The sequence below is a fragment of the Bos javanicus genome, chromosome 18, assembly GCF_032452875.1.
Source record: "Bos javanicus breed banteng chromosome 18, ARS-OSU_banteng_1.0, whole genome shotgun sequence".
Taxonomy (NCBI): domain Eukaryota; kingdom Metazoa; phylum Chordata; class Mammalia; order Artiodactyla; family Bovidae; genus Bos; species Bos javanicus.
Window position 1 is genome coordinate 65498738 of NC_083885.1, and position 21203 is coordinate 65519940.

At 44.6% G+C, this 21203-nt stretch overlaps 1 protein-coding gene across 1 annotated transcript in view; it reads right to left on the reverse strand.

Moving 5' to 3' along the window:
- The window catches only part of LOC133229775 (uncharacterized), a 425664-nt gene that overhangs the window by 220345 nt on the left and 184116 nt on the right, over positions 1-21203 (reverse strand). The gene's annotated exons all lie outside the window — the stretch shown is intronic.

Genomic DNA, 21203 nt, shown 5'->3' on the forward strand with positions numbered 1-21203 from the left:
TCTAGCACACTGCAATGAGATGCCCATGCACCACAACCAGAGAGTACCCCTCACTCTCCACAACTAGAAGAAGCCTGTGCAACAATGAAGACCCAGCACCATCACAAATAAATAAAATTACATATTGTAAAAAGTGGAATATGCTCTTACATCAGTAATTTTAATGTTGAGGATGAATTAAAATGGCAGGTAGAAACTGGTTTGAGGGGTATACACAAAGTATCAGAATATTGACATTTACTTATTAAATACGTAAAATTTAAGTCTACTGCACAACCATAAAACGAGTTTTAAAATATGCAAAACCTGTCGCCATATGATCATTCAACTATGGTAGCATTCTTAAAAGTTATTTTTGGCTACTGAACCTGTAAGAGGGGAAAGTATCCAGTGGTGCACTACTGGCAATGCTTCCCAACTCCATGTTCAGTGACATTATGTTTGCAGTCCGACATTGGCTATGGAAGTATTTACACTCATGGAAATTGGCAAATGCTATAATATAAAAAAGGATTTACTTTGTAACTGAATGTCTGCACTTAAGATTGAGGTAGCTTATGTTAATAGTATACATTTATCTTAAATGTGTATAATGTATTTGATTATTGCATTATGTGTAGTAAAGAAATTGAGGAAAACATGAGAACATGTTCTCTCAGTATTCCAAATTCAAATTCCATGCAGGAAACACTCACATTATTGAAGAATAAGTGAAATATCACGGATATCTCTGTTGTTTCCCTGCTCGCCTATTTGTCACAAAAAGGGAAAATGGGGAAATCCCACAAAATAAAAGTAGGCAAAAAGATAGGAACAGAAAGATACCCAAACAAGACACACAGGAAAAGAGACATTAAAAACCAACAACACTCAACATCCAAAATCCTGAGAAATGCAATTAAAATCATAATGATTTCATACTGCTATCTTACAGTCTTCATTGGAGGTGTCAGCATGCATTCAGTCTTAGAGTTTAAGATAGGCTGGATTTCTGGGTCATATGGTAGTTGTTAGCTTTTTAAGAAATCTCCATTCTGTTCTGCATAATGGTGATATCCATGTATATTCCCACCATAGACCCTGAGAAAACCATAATTCAAAAAGAAACATGGACCCCAGTGTTCATTGCATACTATTTACAATAGCTAGGACATGGATGCAAACTATATGTCCCCTGACAGATGAATGAATAAAGAAGTTGTGGTACATGTATATAATGGAATATTACTCAGCTGTAATAAGGAATCAATTCAAAAAATTTTTCAAAAAAAAAAAAAATAAGGAATCAATTCGAGTCAGTTCTAGTGAGGTGGATGAACCTAAAGCCCATTATACAGAGTGAAGTCAGGAAAAAAATGTCATATATTAATGCATATAATGTATACATGTATATACATTAATGCATATACATATACATTAATGTCATATATTAATGCATATACAGGAATAGAGACACAGACAGAAATTTATGGAAACACTGGAGGAAGGAGAGGGTATGAAAAATGGAGTGAATAGGACTGAAACACCCTCTACCATACATAAAGCAGATAGCTATTGGGAAAGTTCTATATAGAACTGGGGGCTCAACCCAGTGCTTTGTGACAATTTAGAGGGGTGGAACTGGGTGTGCGGATGGGATGCGGATTCAAGAGGGAGGGGACATATTTATACTTGTGGATGATTCACATTGTTATATGGCAGAACGAGCAAAACATTGTAAAGCGATTATCCTCCAATTAAAAGTAAATATTAAAAATAAAGAAAAAAGATAGCTTGGTCTAGTGTGGGTCCCAAAATGGGTAGGCAAGTACTTGTTGCCTAACAATCATTTGGTGACTTGCATTCTTACATTTATGGAAGGGTGTGGGGATGGGAGGAGCAGTGAGAAGATCAGTAACGAGGACAGGAGGAAGAACCTGGGAACCAGTCCATGTGGGAACCACAGTGGATGCTCTTATTCCTTCATTGTCCCTCACATTAACTAGAACCATCAGTGGGTCAACTAAATAATGGAGTAATAGGGGCATGCTAATCAAACCAGTCAATCTTAAAAGAATCAGTCCTGAATATTCATTGGAAGGACTGATGCTGAACCTTAAGTTCTAATACTCTGGCCACCTGATGTGAAGAGCCAAATCATTAGAAAAGACTCTGATGCTGGGAAAGATTGAAGGCAGGAGGAGAAGGGATGACAGAGGACAAGATGATTGGATGGCATCACCGACTTAATGGACATGAGTTTGAGTAAGCTCAAGGAGATGGTGGAGGACAGGGAAGCCTGGTGTGCTGCAGTCCATGGGTCACAAAGAGTTGGACATGACTGAGAGACTAATCAGCAACAACTAGGAATATGCTGAAGTCTGTATATGAAGATGGAAAGGACCTTAGAAACCAAACATTGCATATGGTGGTGAAGAAGTCTGGGGTGATACCAATGACCCAGTCTGGAATGCCTGGCTTAGTGCTGCTGTCCCTGTGAGGAACTTCCCAAGCAGGAGGGTGACATGCATGGGTGGAAATGAAGCTGGAGTCCCTGGTGGTAAGGCAGGAAGATGTGTGTAATTCATGGTCAGGACACAGGAGACAGAGTCCTTGCGCTGAGGGGTAGAAGTCAGTGTATACATGCAGTGTAGAGGAACCACTCTCATGAAAGGTCTGGCAGTAGTGAGCACTTGTGTAAGTCCCTCACAGCATTGGTTTGGCTATGGTACAGGCAGGGCTTATGCGGTGGGGAGTGGGAGTGCTGAAGCGTTAAGATGGAGGTGTTCTTTTAGTCCCCAAACTTAGCGGTGGGGAGAGGCAGCAGAGGAGTGAAATGACCAGACCCCCCAAATCCTGAACCAGGCAACACTGAATCCCAGATCCATATCCATTGTGCCAAGATCGCTGAGATCACAAACAGATGATACTGTGTCTCTGTGCTTCCTCTCTAGAAAGAGTCCATTTGATGCAGAGATTCTTTGCACCTTCTAACAACCAGTCCATCCTAAAGGACATCAGTCCTGGGTGTTCATTGGAAAGACTGATGTTGAAGCTGAAATTCCAATATTTTGGCCACCTGATGCGAAGAGCTGACTCATTGGAAAAGACCTTGATGCTGGGAAAGATTGAGGGCAGGAGGAGAAGGGAATGACAGAGGATGAGATGGTTGGATGGCATCACTGACTCCATGGACGTGGGTTTGGGTGGACTCCAGGAGTTGGTGATGGACAGGGAGGCCTGGCGTGCTGCAATTCATGGGGTCACAAAGAGCAGAACATGACTGAGTGACTGAACTGAACTGAAGAGCCTTAAACTCCTTCAAAGTCACAGCCAGCCATATTTGGGATATTCATAAGGTTCTTTCTCCAATGTGAAATCTCTGATGAACAAAGAGACTGGATTTACTAATAAAAGATTTCCTGCATTCACTGCATTCATAAGGTCTTTCTCCAGTGTGAACTCTCTGATGACAATGAAGATTTGAACTACCAATAAGACATTTCCCACATTCACTGCACTCGTAAATTTCTCCAAGATGGATTTTCCTATGGGAACTGAGGTGGTGGATTTGGTAAAGGATGTCCTAAATTCTCCAGGCTTATATAGCCTTTCTCTCCTGTAAATGCCCTGATGATAATGAAAACCAGGCAGAAAAGTGTATGATTTCCCACATACTTTACACTCATAAGGCCTTTCTCCAGTATGAGTTCTCTGATGTTCAATGAAAGAGTACTCACTGGTAAAAGATTTATCATATTCCTTGAACTGATATGGCTTTTCTGCAGTGTGGATTTTCCTATGGCTACTGAGCTCCCAGCTTTGGTAAAATGTGCTTCAACTAAAAGATACAAAGTGTCATAACTAAGACCCAGCACAGCCAAATAAATAAATAAATATATATTTTTAAATGTGGGTCTGCCCATACCATATCGGCAGGATTTCTCCCCAACATGCTGCTTCTGGTGCTGCTGAATGTTGGCAGTGAAACAGAATTATTTCCCACATGACCCACATACACATACAGCAGTTTCCTGCCTGCTGTTTGTTCCTTGTTCTTCAGCCAAATGCAAAATGTCTCTCAAGACTAGAATGCACATCTTACAGAGCTAGACCTTCTCAGGAGACAAACCTGTGCTGGATGTCCTCATCTGTGAGACTCCTTCTGCAATTCGCTCTGTTCAAAAGGTGTCTCCTTATCCTGAACTCCATGCCAAGAACCTGAAAACAAAGAAGTGGTAAAGAAGTCCTTGTTGACTTTTTTGGAGGGAAGGATGACATCACAAATCCATGTCGGACACGTGAAAGAACCACTGCCCAGGAGTATGTTCGGAAATAGGCTTGGAGTCAAATTGAGGAAGCACCTGCAAGAATCGTAGGCTGCAGTGAAACTGGGAAAACTGGGAAGTAGTAGAAATGACAAATTGACAAAAGGTCAAGAATAGACAAAGATGAGAGAAATGATTTGTAGCCACTGACGATGGCACCATGACACTTGTCCAAAGGAAGAAAGGCATTCTATCTGGTATGAACACAGACCTGATATCAAGCCCTCACCCAGCTGCCGTTTATTTCCCCAGGGTACCTCTGAGCACTTTATGTTGAGACCAGAATGATGTCCATACCATGAAGCCCCAAGGACTCTCCATTGCAAGCTGAAAGACTACACAGGACACAAACTATACAACTTCTAACTCAGTCAAGATGGGTGAATGGTAACACTGGCCCAGAGGAACTCAGTAACACAATATATGGCATTTAAATATTACATTAAAAAAATCCAGTGGATCCAGGGAAAGGGATGGACAGTGGATAGAATTTAGGAATTTTGGGAATCTATCTCCACCAAAACGTATTAATAATTGTACTGCTGCTGCTAAGTCGCTTCAGTCGTGTCCGACTCTGTGCGACCCCAGAGACGGCAGCCCACCAGGCTCCCCGTCCCTGGGATTCTCCAGGCAAGAACACTGGAGTGGGTTGCCATTTCCTTCTCCAGTGCATGAAAGTGAAAAGTGAAAGTGAAGTCGCTCAGTCGTATCCGACTCCTAGCGACCGCATGGACTGCAGCCCACCAGGCTCCTCCATCCATGGGATTTTCCAGGCAAGAGTACTGGAGTGGGTTGCCATTGCCTTCTCCGAATAATTGTACTAACAGAGTCTAATTTATCTAACACTTTTGCAACTATTGAGCCTACTGAATATCTGCAGTGTCCCACAAAACAGAGGTTGAAGAGATAAAGATTCATAACCAGAATCAGATATCACATGGAGGTTAAGATGATCACATTGGGAATATGAAATAATTATGAATAAGCTAATTAACCTCTGCTAAAGAATAAAGAAAACAGCATACCATACCAGAAGGACAATGTAAGTTGAGAAGTGAGAATTCTAACAGAGGAACCAAAAAACAAAGCTACAGTCAAGTACACTGTAACTGAAATGAAGAATGACTGTGATGCACATATTATTCATAGGCTGAACACAACCGAGAAAAGGATGTTTCAGCTTGATTTTCTCTTAGTAGAAACTTCCAAAACTAAAAAGCAAACAAAAAAATGATAGAAAATAAAATGAAAAACACCAGAACATTCAAGACCTGTGGGAAAATTGCAAAAGGTTTAACATACACATATGGAAACATGTCAAAGAGAAAAAGAAAAAAGAATAGAAGAAATTATTGAGGCAATAATGATGAAGAAATTTTAATCCAATTAATGTTAGATACCAACCCATAGATCCACAAAGCTCACAAACCACCGGACAGATTGAAATAAAAAAAACTACAGGTAAGTATATCACATTCAAATGCAGGAAATAAAAAAGAATCCTCAAGGAAGCCACAGGAATAAATGGCTTTTAGAGAAGCAACAAAAACAATGACATTTGAATTCTCCTCAGAAATCAGGCAAATAAGAATGGTATGGAGTTAAAATATTTAAAGTACAGTGGGTGTGGTGATTATGATGGGGTTTGGGGAGGGTGGACATCCCCAATCTAGAGTTTAATATCCGTAACATTAATCTTTAAGAGTGATGGTGAAACACTTTCTTAGACACAGAAAAATGGTGGGAATATAGTAGAGGAAATCCTTTAGACAGATGAAAAATGACATCAACTAAAAATCTGGGCTTCAGACTTCCCTGGTGGTCCAGTGGCTAAGACTCCATGTTCCCAATGCAGGGGGCCTGGGGTCAATCCCTGCCTGGTCAGGGAACTAGATCCCACATATTCCAACTAAGACCCTGTGCAGCCAAAATAAATAAAAATAAATACTTTTTTAAAAATCTGGGTTTCATAGAGAAAGTAAGAGCCTCAGAGAATTAAAAAATTTCACTGACATATAACTGCAATGGAACACTGTATATCTTCAAACTGTATAACATGATTTGATCTTGGCTTCCCTGATGGCTCAGATGGTAAAGAATCTGCCTGCAATGCAAGAGACCTGGGTTCAACCCCTATGTCAGGAAGATTTACTGGAGAAGGGAATGGCTACCTACTCCAGTATTCTTGCCTGGAGAATTCCATGGACAGAGGAGCCTGGCAGGCTACTGTCCTTCGGGTCACAAAGAGTTGGACACAACTGAGCGACTAAGCACTGCATATACACTGCACTAACTAACAAATTAACTTTAGTTACCAGAGTTACAACTTTTTTCCCATGATGACAACTTTTAAGAACCACTCTCTTAGAAACTTCTGAATATACAGTATGGTTTTTGGACTTTCCTGGCAGTCCAGAGGTTAGGACTCTACACTTACACTACAGAGGATGAGGATTCGATCCTTTGTCAGGGAACTAGATCCCACAAGCAACTCATCTAAATAAATAATTAATTAAATATAAGATACAGTTTTGTTAATGAGTCATCATGCTGTGCATTACGTTAAAAAATTCATTCATCTTATAAGTAGAAATCTATAATTTCTCACACCCTTCACTTATCAATGGACCTTCCCCCTCTTTGGCAAGCATCAATTGTTAGTCTGTATCTAAGTTTGGTGTTGTTGATATTATTTTAAATATTCAACATGTTAGAATAATCATGCTGCTACTGCTGCTAAGTCGCTTCAGTCGTGTCCAACTCTGTGCGACCCCATAGACGGCAGCCCACTAGGCTCCCCGGTCCCTGGGATTCTCCAGGCAAGAACACTGGAGTGGGTTGCCATTTCCTTCTCCAATGCATGAAAGTAAAGTGAAAGTTAAATTGCTCAGTCGTATCCGACTCTTAGCGACCCCATGGACTTCAGCCTACCAGGCTCCTCCATCCATGGGATTTTCCAGGCAAGAATACTGGAGTGGGGTGCCATTGCCTTCTCCTAGAATAATCATACAGTACAGTTAATCCTGGACCTAACTGGATTAGAACTGCTTGGACCCACTCATATATGGATTTTTTTTTAACATGGATATTTTTCAATAAATACAGATGACTACAGGATCTATACTTGGAAGAATCATAAATGCAAAAACTTCAGAATCGGAGAGCTGACTATGGGACTTTAGCATCCAATGATTTCAGTATAGGCAGGGGCTCCTGGAACCAATCCTCTGTGGAAGCAGAGGGACAATTGAGAAAAATAATAAAAAAGAAGAGAGAAAGCAATTAGGAGTTTTAAAAATTATAAGGTATTCAAATCACCCAGGAAGCCGCAAAGTGTTACGTGATAGTGGATTTCAGTTCAGTTGCTCAGTTGTGTTTGATATAACTGGATATATGGACACCTATAGACTACTAGTTTACTCCATCCAAAAACAACACATAGTCTTCTCATGCTGCCATATATAACATTCACAAGACAGACCACATCCTAACCCAGAAAACGTACCTTTAACAACTTTGAAACAACAGAAATCATGGAATGTCTTTTCTCAGAGCACAGAGGAATTAACACTAGAAATCAGTAACACAAAGATAGCTGGAAAAAATCCCAAAATACTGAGAATTAAACAATATACTTTCAAATAAAACATGAGTCAAAGAGGAATTCCCCAAAGAAGAAATTTTGAGATAAATTTTTAAGTATTTCAACACTTCAAAATACAGTGAAAGCAGTGTTGATAAGGCAATTTATCTATATTTTTTTCTTCTTTTTTCTTAATATATATATAATTTAACCACTGGACCAGCAGGGAATTCCCGAAAACATTGTAAGTACAGTTGACTTACAATGTTTCAAGCATGCAGCAAGATGATTCCGTTATAGATATATACATACATTATTTTGCAATTATTTTCCATTATAAGTTATTACAAGCTATTGACTATACTTCCCTGTGCTATACAGTAAACCTTTGTCACTTGTTGCATATCTATTTTTTAGATTAGAAATCTAGCATTCTAGCAATTTGTAGCACTGAATGCAGATATCAGAAAAGACCTAAAATCAATTAGCTGTGCTTCTACCTTATGAAATCACAATAGGAGAAAACTAAATCCAAAGGAAGAAGAAAAAAAATACTTAAAAATCAACAGAGAAAAATCAACAAAGCCTCCCAAATGTTGGTTCTTTAATATGACTGACAAAATAAAAAAATTCTGTTCACTGTAAACATGAAAACAAGATAGGATGCAAACTACTAATGAAGAAGGAATTCACAGGGCCTGGACTCCATCTTAGGCCTGTTCATGCTGATCACGCTCGGCCACCTTTCCAATGGGCTCTGAACTCTGTGTTTAGTGCCTATGGAAACAACAACAGAAGGATAAGACCCCCTCCAGACAGGGGAACCTTGAAGATCGCATCTAGGTTACTCATCGCCTAAGAGAAAACATGCACTAATCACCCCTTCCTCCAGACAGGCCATAAGTTTTCTGTATCTATCAGAGTGTAACCTCAGGTTTATTGATTATTGGCTAACTGTTTGACTGTTTGAGCACATGAGCACATAGCACGTGAATCATGGGGTTATTGGGATTGTATTTTCCTTGGTTTATGTGAGTCTCAAGGAATTTGGAGTGGTGGGTTCAGACACGAACACATGGGGTATAAAAGACTTTCGCAAATGCTGGTCGGGGTCCTTGGCTAAGAGGAGACTCTGCTATGGACCCGCCGGTGTAATAACTGCACTCCACTATCTGCATTGTCCTTCTGAGTGAGTTTCTTTCCCGGAACGCGTGGCTACAACATTTGGTGCATGGGCTGGGAAACTCCTCACTTTGAGGAGACAGGTCTCATTTGAGGCCACCCTGAGGCTTTGTGGCTTGAATCTCCTAGAGGAGGGAAGGCCCCTCGCCCCTCTAGAAGAATTCAGCCTTTCAACGCCCCGTTTCTTCTCTTTGGCAGGTAGTGAACGGCATCAAGGGAACTGAGCGCTCAGGTGAGGAGGAACCCACCTGGCAGGGTGGAAGAGGGGGCCTGATCACCCCCTGGGAGGGACTAGAAGGGGCACGGACCCACAGGGGCCTGGAATAGGCAGGAAGCAGCGATCGCTTGGTACATAGGTCGACGAGCGTGCTAGGTTTAGGAAGGAAATTTGTGAAGGTCATCTAGGAGTTGTGTCCACGCTGTCTCAGGGAAAATTATTACCAGCGATCGCCAGGGGATTTTTAGGATAGGAAACTGGTCCTTGTATGCTCGTATTCTGCCCTCCCCCAGGAGGTGTCCCGTCTGCCCTGAAATTCTTGATCCCCTTGGAATTGTTAGGCTAGAAGGAGGGGGATTAAATAAGTGAGTATGAATTGGCTTTCCCAGAGATGGCCTGGGACATGGGATATTTAACCCATCTGTGTTTACATCCGCACCTGATCAAGCCCACCAAGGCAGAACGGACTTTAAGGGAGAAACAGTCTTGGATCACGTGGTGGTATTCTGGTTCGACTGTCCTGACCGGCATGTGAAGGCATGCCTATCCCCCTTCTCCTTCTGGGATCTGGCAGGTAAGGCCCTTCTCACCCCAATTAGGAAGGAGGCAGAATGGCAATTTAAGTGTCATTGAGTGGAAATATCGGAAGTGCATAGGGTACTGAGAACTTCGTAGACAGAACGAAAAGGAAAAGTAGAAGAAGGTCTGTGAAGGTAAGCAGGATGGAAGGAAATGAATCTAAGGCAACTGTATAGGAGCGCATGATTAAAAATTTAAAGAAGGGATTCGGAGGAGACTATGGGGTGAAGATGAAGCCTAACCACCTCCACATACTCTGTGGGGTTGAATGGCCCCCTGTGGGAGTAGGACGGCCACCAGAGAACACCATGAACTTACAAATAGTGGAAGCAGCCTATACAGTAGTCACAGGACAGCCAGGACACTTGGATCAACATCCATATATTGACTCATGGCTCGGGTTAGCTCAAGGCCCTCCTACTTGGACAAGGTTCTGTATCCAGAAGGGAAAGGGAAAAATATTAATGGCACAAAAATTGATAATAAAAAAGGAAATTCTACAGGATTTGGACGGGGACGACCTGATCCCTTCCCCATACTGGATAATGATGCGCCTGCCTTCCAGTGCTCCACCAGGACCGGAGGCCGCCTTAATGCCCCATCCAGGGCCAGGTGAAGTCCTGCAGCAGCCACTGCTCCTCCGCCAGCTCTCCCTGAGGTCGTAGAGCCGCCACCTCGGCAGGCTCCGATCCCGGTGACAGAAGCCTCTGGCCAACACTTCCAGGATCCGGCTCCAGCCAAACCGCCCAAGCTATACCCGCCTCTCCTGGTGAGCACTGACAAGAAGGGGAGGGAGACGTTGGAATTAAGCAGAGACTGCGCTCTGCCAGAGAGCCGGAGGGAACGAAAGAGAACAGACAAGAGATTTGCAGTGCTAGCTGCTGCTCTGGGAAAGTCTATCTCGGGCTCTCCAGAAAACCTCATCTGCCCCAGGGACAGGACAGTCCTTCAACCGGTCCCAACGGAGGTCTCGGGTCCCGTTACAGCCAAACCAGTGTGCCTGGTGCCAAGCTTTTGGCCACTGGAAGAATGAATGCTCTAAGGCAAGGAAGGAAGAGGAAGCTCCCGCAGTGGTGGGGCTTGCTGACTTGGAAATTAAATAGGGCTGCCGGGGCTCAGAGATATCAGGTCCCCGAGAACCCATGGTAACCTTAAAAGTGGGGGACCGAAACATTGACTTCATGGTGGATACAGGAGCAGAACTGTCGGTAGTAACAAAATCTGTGGCACCACTGTCCAAAAAGACTACCGCTGTAACTGAGTATCGGGAGAAGACATGACTAAATCTTTTTGCCAGCCCAGAAAATGTCAGATGGGGGCACCAAGTCCTGAGTGCCCAGTACCCCTGTTGGGAAGAGACTTGCTCTCCGAACTAGGAGCACAAGTGACTTTCTCCCCTGAGGAGAGGCCCACCTTCCGGATGGACACTATGACTTATTTGCTCTCTCTCTCTCAATATCACCCCAACATAAGTGAAGGTTGCATGAGCCTCTGAAGGAAGAACTGGTGGGCCAGAAGAGCATGAGAGCGAGCTAATTCAATTATTCCCTGAGGTCTGGGCGGAAGACAATCCCCACCTCCTCCCTCCAGGCTGGCTAAACATCAAGCCCCAGTGATAATAGAAATCAAACCAGGCACCATCCCGGTCAGAAAATGCCAGAACCTGATACCGATAGAGGCCTGGGCCAGCATACTGCCCCACATCAATAGATTGAAACAAGCGGGCATTCTATTAGAGCCAGTCGTCTTGGAATACGCTGATCCTGCCAGTCAAAAAGGAAGGAGGACAGGACTATAGGCCTGTACAGGATCTCAGGCTAGTCAACCAGGCTACTGTGACTTTACACCCCACTGTTCCAAATCCCTGTACCTTCCTTAGCCTCCTCCCGCTGAGGACTAAAGTTTATACTCGCCTAGATCTCAAGGATGCCTTCTTCTGCGTACGCCTCGCCCCAGCGTCACAGCCCTTCTTTGCCTTTGAATGGGAAGATCCAGTTGGGGGCACCAAGCAACAGCTCATCTGGACTCCCCCACAAGGGTTTAAGAACTTCCCAGCCATCTTTGGGGATGCCTTGGCTTCTGACCTGAACTTATTCCATCCAGAAGAATATGGATGTTGGCTCCTACAGTATGGAGATGACCTGCTGCTGGCTGCTGAGACCAAGGGAAAATGCTGGGAAGGGACAAAAGCACCGCCCCAGCTGCTGATGGAAGCAGGTTCCCGGGTGTCGAAGAAGAAGGCCCAGATCTGCAAGGAGGAGGTCAGGTATCTGGGGTTCGTTTTAAAGGACACAAGGTTCCACACCCTAGTTGGGTCCTATATACTGATGGCACTAGCCTCATAAAACAAGGACAACGGCTGTCAGGTTAGCCAAAGCGGAAGGGGCCATCAAGACTGAAAAGGGATGGTGGGAATTGCCAAGTGGCAAATTATTGGTACCAGAGGAGCTGGCACCCACTCTGGTAAGCCAAACACACCAAGCGACCCACCTAGGCCATGCTGCCCGCTCACAGGTTAATGCTGCCTCTCGGGTATTCAGACAAAAACCTCCGGGGATTCAGTGGAAAGGCACGCTGCCCTTTGAACACCTGGGAGTGGACTTCACTGAAATGAAACCTCACCGACACTACGTTACCTGCTGGTCACGGTATGTGCGTTCTCGGGATGGGCAGAAGCTTTTCCTACCTGGACTGAAAGAGCATCAGAAGTAGCCCGGTGCCTGCTTAGGGAAATAGTTCCCAGATTTGAACTTCCTACCAGCATTGGTTCAGACAATGACCCGGCTTTTGTAGCTGATTTAGTACAACAAGTAAGCAAAACTTTAAACATCAAATGGAAACTGCACACTGCCTATAGGCCCAGAGTTCTGAGATGGTAGAATGAACCAACCGGACATTAAAGAGACTCTCCAAGTGGATCATAGAGACTGACTGCTCCTGGGTGGACTTGCCTCTGACGGCTCTGCTCAGACTCAGTGGGACGACCCCACAGTCCCATGGCTCTTCTCTGTAGGAAATTGTGTATGGGAGGCCCTCTCCCATAATAAAACAGGTGTCAACAAATTTGCCTCAGGTAAGGGGGAATACTGTTCATGGGGTTCATACTGTTCATGGGGTTCTCAAGGCAAGAATACTGAACTGGTTTGCTATTCCCTTCTCCAGTGGACCACATTCTGTCAGATCTCTCCACCATGACCCGCCCATCTTGGGTTGCCCCACGGGCATGGCTTAGTTTCACTGAGTTAGACAAGGCTGTGGTCCTAGTGTGATCAGATTGACTAGTTTTCTGTAAGTATGGCTTCAGTGTGTTTGGCCTCTGATGCCCTCTTGCAACATCTACCATCTTACTTGGGTTTCTCTTACCTTGGACGAGGGGTATCTCCTCACCGCCGCCCTTCCTGACCTTCAACGTGGGATAGCTCGTCTAGGCCCTCCTGCGCGCCCGCAGCCACGGCTCCTTGGATGTGGGGTTGCTCCTCCCGGCCGCCGCCCCTAACCCAGATAATCACGATGGTGTGATCACTGACCTAGAGCCAGACATCCTGGAATGTGAAGTCAAGTGGGCCTTAGAAAGCATCACTACAAACAAAGCTAGTGGAGGTGATAGAATTCCAGTTGAGCTATTCCAAATCCTGAAAGATGATGCTGTGAAAGTGCTGCACTCAATATGCCACCAAATTTGGAAAACTCAGCAGTGGCCACAGGACTGGAAAAGGTCAGTTTTCATTCCAATCCCAAAGAAAGGCAATGCCAAAGAATGCTCAAACTACCACACAATTGCACTCATCTCACACGCTAGTAAAGTAATGCTCAAAATTCTCCAAGCCAGGCTTCAGCAATATGTGAACCATGAACTTCCCGATGTTCAAGCTGGTTTTAGAAAAGGCAGAGGAACCAGAGATCAAATTGCCAACATCCGCTGGATCATGGAAAAATCAAGAGAGTTCCAGGAAAACATCTATTTCTGCTTTATTGACTATGCCAAAGCCTTTGACTGTGTGGATCACAATAAACTGTGGAGAATTCTTCAAGAGATGGGAATACCAGACCACCTGACCTGCCTCTTGAGAAACCTGTATGCAGGTCAGGGAGCAACAGTTAGAACTGGACATGGAACAACAGACTGGTTCCAAATAGGGAAAGGAGTACGTCAAGGCTGTATATTGTCACCCTGTTTATTTAACTTATATGCAGAGTACATCATGAGAAACGCTGGGCTGGAAGAAGCACAAGCTGGGAATCAAGACTGCTGGGAGAAATATCAATAACCTCAGATATGCAGATGACACCACCTTTATGGCAGAAAGTGAAGAGGAACTCAAAAGCCTCTTGATGAAAGTGAAAGAGGAGAGTGAAAAAGTTGGCTTAAAGCTCAGCATTCAGAAAACGAAGATCATGGCATCCGGTCCCATCACTTCATGGGAAATAGATGGGGAAGCAGTGGAAACAGTGCCAGACTTTATTTTTCTGGGCTCCAAAATCACTGCAGATGGTGACTGCAGCCATGAAATTAAAAGACGCTTACTCCTTGGAAGGAAAGTTATGACCAACCTAGATAGCATATTGAAAAGCAGAGACATTACTTTGCCAACAAAGGTCCATCTAGTCAAGGCTATGGTTTTTCCAGTGGTCATGTATGGATGTGAGAGTTGGACTATGAAGAAGGCTAAGCACCGAAGAATTGATGCTTTTGAACTGTGGTGTTGGAGAAGACTCTTGAGAGTCCCTTGGACTGCAAAGAGATCCAACCAGTCCATTCTGAAGGAGATCAGCCCTGGGATTTCTTTGGAAGGAATGATGCCAAAGCTGAAACTCCAGTACTTTGGCCACCTCATGTGAAGAGTTGACTCATTGGAAAAGACTCTGATGCTGGGAAGGATTGGGGGCAAGAGGAGAAGGGGACGACAGAGGATGAGATGGCTGGATGGCATCACTGACTCGATGGACTTGAGTCTGAGTGAACTCCGGGAGTTGGTGATGGACAGGGAGGCCTGGCGTGCTGCGATTCATGGGGTCGTAAAGAGTCGGACACGACTGAGTGACTGATCTGATCTGATCTGAAGGGGGAATAGGATTTCACAGCAGATGGAACTGAGTAAGGTAATAAATCGAGTAACTAAGTTTGTACAAGAAAGGGTGCTGTTTCCCCTTGAGGAAGAGATTCATGAGTTTACGCTTGGTGATCAAGTATGGGTCAAAGATTGGAAACATGATTTGCTAGCCCCTTGGTGAAAGGACCCTTATGTTATTTTAACTACCCCTACTGCAGCTAAAGTTGCAGGTATTGTCCCTTGGATCCACCATACGAGGGTGAAGAGAACATACCACGCAGACCCAAAAACGCTGAGTGGACTGCACAGAGGGACCCCGCTGACCCTCGAGAGACTAAGACCATCCTTAAGAACAAGGAAAAGAAGATCACACCACCAAATACACCACCCCAATTTCCTTGAAACTTACATAAAACAAAGGAAGGATAAATACAATCACAATAACCCCATTATTCAAGTGTTATCAAGTGTTAGGTGTTCAAACAGTTAATAATCCATAAGCCTGCGGTTACACTCCCATAGATACAGAAAGAATTTATGACCTGTCCGGAGGCAGGGGTGATTAGATTAGAGTATGTTTTCTCTTCAGTTCAGTTCAGTTCAGTGGCTCAGTCGTGTCCGACTCCGCGACCCCATGAATCGCAGCACGCCAGGACTCCCTGTCCATCACCAACTCCCGGAGTTCACCCAGACTCACGTCCATCGAGTTAGTGATGCTATCCAGCCATCTCATCCTCTTTTGTCCCCTTCTTCTCCTGCCCCCAATCCCTCCCAGCATCAGAGTCTTTTCCAATGAGTCAACTCTTCGCATGAGGTGGCCAAAGTACAGGAGTTTCAGCTTTAGCATCATTCCTTCCAAAGAAATCCCAGGGCTATGTGATCTTCAGGATTCCCCTGTCCAGAGCGGGTCTTACCCTTCTGTTGTAGTTTCCAGATCTGATCTGATCTATATAGTTACTAGCAGCCTGCTAACTAAAGAAAGGAAATGTCTCAAAACTCAGAGAATGCCACCAGGCCCCTCACCCACAACATGCGTTTTGAGATAATGTGGGCACCAGGTGAGTCATCCCGGGCCACAGAACGATCGGTATGAATCTTGAAGAAAGGCAGATTTCCATACATATATAAGTTTCATTAACATAGGTTAGGAGAACAACGTATGAGTATAGCATGATGCTTTGTCAAGTCGGTTCAGAGCCTTTGGGGAACCGACTTGAAGACAGAGTCTAGGGTAAATACACAGTACATTAACAGAGCTTAAGACAAACATTTCCATAAGAAAAGTGCATTGCTTAGCTCAAGTTTTGAGAAAAGTTAAGTTCAGGTGGAACCAAGTGTCATTCTGGCAACACAGAATTTTAAGAAACCTTTTTTCAAATTTGTATAGAGAAGTGGAAAATATATAACACTGGTTTGCTTCCTCCTGCCGCTTAAAAGAGATAAAAAATGTCTGACACTTGCAGCCTATTTCCTCCGTTTGGAGCTCCCTGGCTGCCTGTTACCCTCTCAGTAGGGATGCAACTCCATAGCCATACTAACCCCAGTACATAAGTCAGCTCTTTAAGAAAGTGGTGCCCATGGTCCAGATGTGAGAAGGATGGAACCGCCCTTGGGGAAAAGGAGAAAGGCAGAGCCCAGCTCAGAGGACAGAGGTAGGTGTGCAGATTGTATGCAACATATATACAAGTGTAAGTTTTTCCAGAATGACATCAAGGTACAGGTGTTTCTAAGCCTCATCAAGAGGATACCATTCTTCCCAGGACAAGTACATGGCCCATTCTCAAAGGTCACACTGCTCTGACATAACAGGAACAAATAAAACCATGAACAGTCTCACTTCTGAAAATCCACTTTCCATCTTCCAGTACATCTCCTCTACTGCCCTAGCAGATCAGTTCAGTTCAGGTGCTCAGTCGTGTCCGACCCTTCCCGACGCCATGAATTGCAGCACGCCAGGCCTCCCTGTCCATCACCATCTCCCAGAGTTCACTCAGACTCATGTCCATCGAGTCGGTGATGCCAACCAGCCATCTCATCCTCTGTCATCCCCTTCTCCTCCTGCCCCCAATCCCTCCCAGCATCAGAGTCTTTTCCAATGAGTCAACTCTTCGCATGAGGTGGCCAAAATACTGGAGTTTCAGCTTTAGCATCATTCCTTCCAAAGAAATCCCAGGGCTGATCTCCTTCAGAATGGATTTGTTGGATCTCTTTGCAGTCCAAGGGACTCTCAAGAGTCTTCTCCAACACCACAGTTCAAAAGCATCAATTCTTCGGCGCTCAGCCTTCTTCACAGTCCAATTCTCACATCCATACATGACCACTGGAAAAACCATAGCCTTGACTAGACGGACCTTTTTTGGCAAAGTAATGTCTCTGCTTTTCAATATGCTATCTAGGTTGGTCATAACTTTCCTTCCAAGGAGTAAGCGTCTTTTAATTTCATGGCTGCAGTCACCATCTGCAGTGATTTTTGGAGCCCCCAAAAATAAAGTCTGACACTGTTTCCACTGTTTCCCCACCTATTTCCCATGAAGTGATGGGACCGGATGCCATGATCTTCGTTTTCTGAATGTTGAGTTTTAAGCCAACTTTTTCACTCTCCTCTTTCACTTTCATCAAGAGGCTTTTGAGTTCCTCTTCACTTTCTGCCATAAGGGTGGTGTCATTTGCATATCTGAGTTTATTGATATTTCTCTCAGCAATCTTGATTCCAGCTTGTGTTTCTTCCAGCCCAGAGTTTCTCATGATGTACTCTGCATAAAATTAAATAAACAGGGTGACAATATGCAGCCTTGGTGTACTCCTTTTCCTATTTGGAACCAGTCTGTTGTTCCATGTCCAGTTCTGTTGCTTCCTGACATGCATTCAAATTTCTCAAGAGGCAGGTCAGGTGGTCTGGTATTCCCATCTCTTTCAGAATTTTCCACAGTTTATTGTGATCCACACAGTCAAAGGCTTTGGCATAGTCAATAAAGCAGAAATAGATGTTTTTCTGAAACTTTCTTCCTTTTTCGATGATCCAACGCGTATTGGCAATTTGATCTCTGGTTCCTCTGCCTTTTCTAAAACCAGCTTGAACATCGGGAAGTTCACGGTTCACATATTGCGGAAGTCTGGCTTGGAGAATTTTGAGCATTACTTTACTAGCGTGTGAGATGAGTGCAATTGTGCGGTAGTTTGAGCATTCTTTGGCATTGCCTTTCTTTGTGATTGGAATGAAAACTGACCTTTTCCAGTCCTGTGGCCACTGCTGAGTTTTCCAAATTTGCTGGCATATTGAGTGCAGCACTTTCACAGCATCATCTTTCAGGATTTGAAATAGCTCAACTGGAATTCCATCACCTCCACTAGCTTTGTTCGTAGTGATGCTTTCTAAGGCCCACTTGACTTCACATTCCAGGATGCTTACCAGATGGAGCTTCTTAAAACCTGGGGTGAGAAACCTCCCTCCTCTGAGCTTTAGCTCCCAATGCCTCCTCATTTCAAGCGTAAATCCTGCTCTTCCCTGCTGTTTTTCTTCCACCAGGAAAAAAAAAAAAAAGAGCAAGAAAGAGAGACCTGCACTTACCTAAACCAGCTAACTGTCACCTTAAAATGGGATATACTGGTACTGATTCCACACTTCCTTCCAGTGGTGGTGGAAATGGCAACAACCTGGCCTGCACTCAATCGAGACCCTTATCATGTGGTTCTCCAAGGGTCTGGGAGAATGCCAGGTGAAGAGCCCCAAGACCCTTCTCAAATATAGAGAATGTGTGCATGGGGGTGAGAACAAGTGAGGTACTGGGACACCCTCCACCTATCAAAGGTGTTTCTCCACTCCTGGGAGTCTGTGGGAACAGGCAAGCCATGGAAGAAAGTGACCAGCGTCATGCTCCAGGGACTAGGACTTGCCGGGACCGCTGCCTGACACCAGAGCCAGGTAACCTTGATGCTGAGAAGGGCCCTGTGGGACTCCTGGGCACAGAGGCCTTTTTGTCCTCCATTTCTTATAGTCAAGACTCCAGTCTCCATGACCTTCTCTCATTTCCATATAACAGAACAGTTGTTAATCAAAAGAGGAACAGCAAAGAAACCACTTGAAACAAGATCAAAGAACCAGAGAATCTCATCAAGATTAGGAGACCGGATCACCTAAGATCCTATACACATCCTAATCCTGTCAGCAACCCTACTACCCTTTTGAAACTTTGTGGAAGAAAGAATACAAGACTGTTACTGCCTTGATCCTTACTACATATATCTGCCTGACTACATGCGTGCGTGCTCAATCACATCCGACTCTTTGTGACCTCATGGACTATAGCATGTTAGGCCCCTCTGTCCATGGATTTTCCAGTCAAGAATAGTGGAATGGGTTGCTATTTCCTTCTCCAGGGGATCTTCCCAACCCGGGGATTGAACCTGTGTCTCTTGCATCCCCTGCATTGGCAGGTGGATTCTTTACCACTGTGCCTCCTGGGAAGCCCATCTGGCTACATAATCTTTCTCTACTCACCAGGAAGCAGGGGTACACAGTTCTTTAAGTGCTAGGTACTGTGTTCCCCTTTTGCCTGGAAAAGTAATAAAGCCACTCTTTCTCCTCCATGAACTAAAAAGATGCACAATGTTGAGAGTCACACGTTAAACTTTATTTGGGGCAAAATGAGGACTGCAGCCTTGGAAACAGCGCTTCAAATAGCCCTGAGAGAATGCTCCAAAAAGGCAGTGGCAGAAGGTCAATATATAAGATTTTGGTGAAGGGTGAGTTCCATACAATCTGGCACTTAGGAAAGGTTTTCTGCTAGTCATGAGGAACTGACGTCACCATGAAGGGATTTAGTGTTTTTCTAGATATGAAGAGATGCTAGGATTGGGATCATGAAATCAGTTCCACAAAATATCCAGCTATCTAAAAGACCTGTTCCACCAGTTTCCCTGGAGCACAAAGTGCCTCACTGTCTACCCTGAATTCCCCTCAGGGGGTGTTGAAGCTGGGCCTAGAGCAGCACAGGGTCCAGTCTCTGCAGAGGCAGAAGGCAAATGCTTTTGTTGTTGCTGTTCAATCGCTGGCAAATGCTCTTGTGCATGCAAGCTAAGTCTCTACAGTCGTGTCTGATTCTTTGTGATCCTATGGACCGTAGTCTGCCAGACTTTTCTGTCCATGGGATTTTCTGGCCAAGAATACTTGAATGGGTTGCCATTTCCTCCTCTAGGGAATCTTTCTCACCCAGAGACCAAACGTTTGTCCCTTGCATCTCCTGCATTGGCCAGCAGGTTCTTTACCACTAGCACCACCAGTGAAGCCCACCAAATGCTCTTGCAAGTGCCAATTTGTAGCTGACACTGCCATAACTCAGTATTCCTGTTTGGCATTGGTGCCCAGAGCCAAGATTCTGGCAACAACCTCAGGTCGACTGGCTAACATCTCCTCTATGCCTCTGTCCTCAGTGCTATTGCTTATCAGTTGTGACCTTGAAAAAGCCACTTCCCTCTCCCTCAAATTCCTCATCACCTCTTATAGACTTTTCTTCCACTGAACAGGTTTTCCAGAGTTTTTAAACACCTAACTTAGACTGTGTTCTTCCTCTACTCAAAACTCTCCTCCACTCCCATGGCCCTGAGAAAAAAAGTACAACCTCTCATCTGCCACTCCATGTGCAGCCTGGCCTCAAATGTGACTTGCAGAAGCAGGATGGACTCAGGATTCCAGATGTTCCTGCTGCAGTTCCATCTCCAAGCCTCACCCACACAGCACAGTGGTGCTCAGAAATAGGGACACCATTCCTGAAGGCCTCACTGTCCTGGACCAATGGTGCAAAATAAAGCAATGTGAGCAGGCGCCTCTCACTCGAGGCATTCATATTATGGTGCTGACACAGGCAGGGGAGAACCCTGAGCACGCAGCATTTACCTGTGGTGGGGGCGTCAGCTCAACTGCTGCCATCGGAGCCTCTGCAGGGACCCCGGTGGTGACAGTAGGGCGACCAGGTCGGATTCCGCATGGTTATTCCCCGCCAATGGCGAAGTCTAAAACCTTGTGCAGTACGAACAAAACCTCCACTTCTGCCTTTGGCCCCTCACCTACCTCCCAACATCTCACTGCAGAGTTTCTGACCAGATCCACAGTTTCAACGCAATCAAATCTGTGCCTAACGACAAAAAGGCTACATGTTCTAATGGTTCCCCCTCTCCCTTAGGAAGGATGAATTCCTTCTCCAGCCCTAGAGGTCACTTCTCAGCTCTCCTGGCAATTCATCTTGGCTTTTTCTGCCCCAGTGTTTCAGGTGTGGACCATGCTTCCT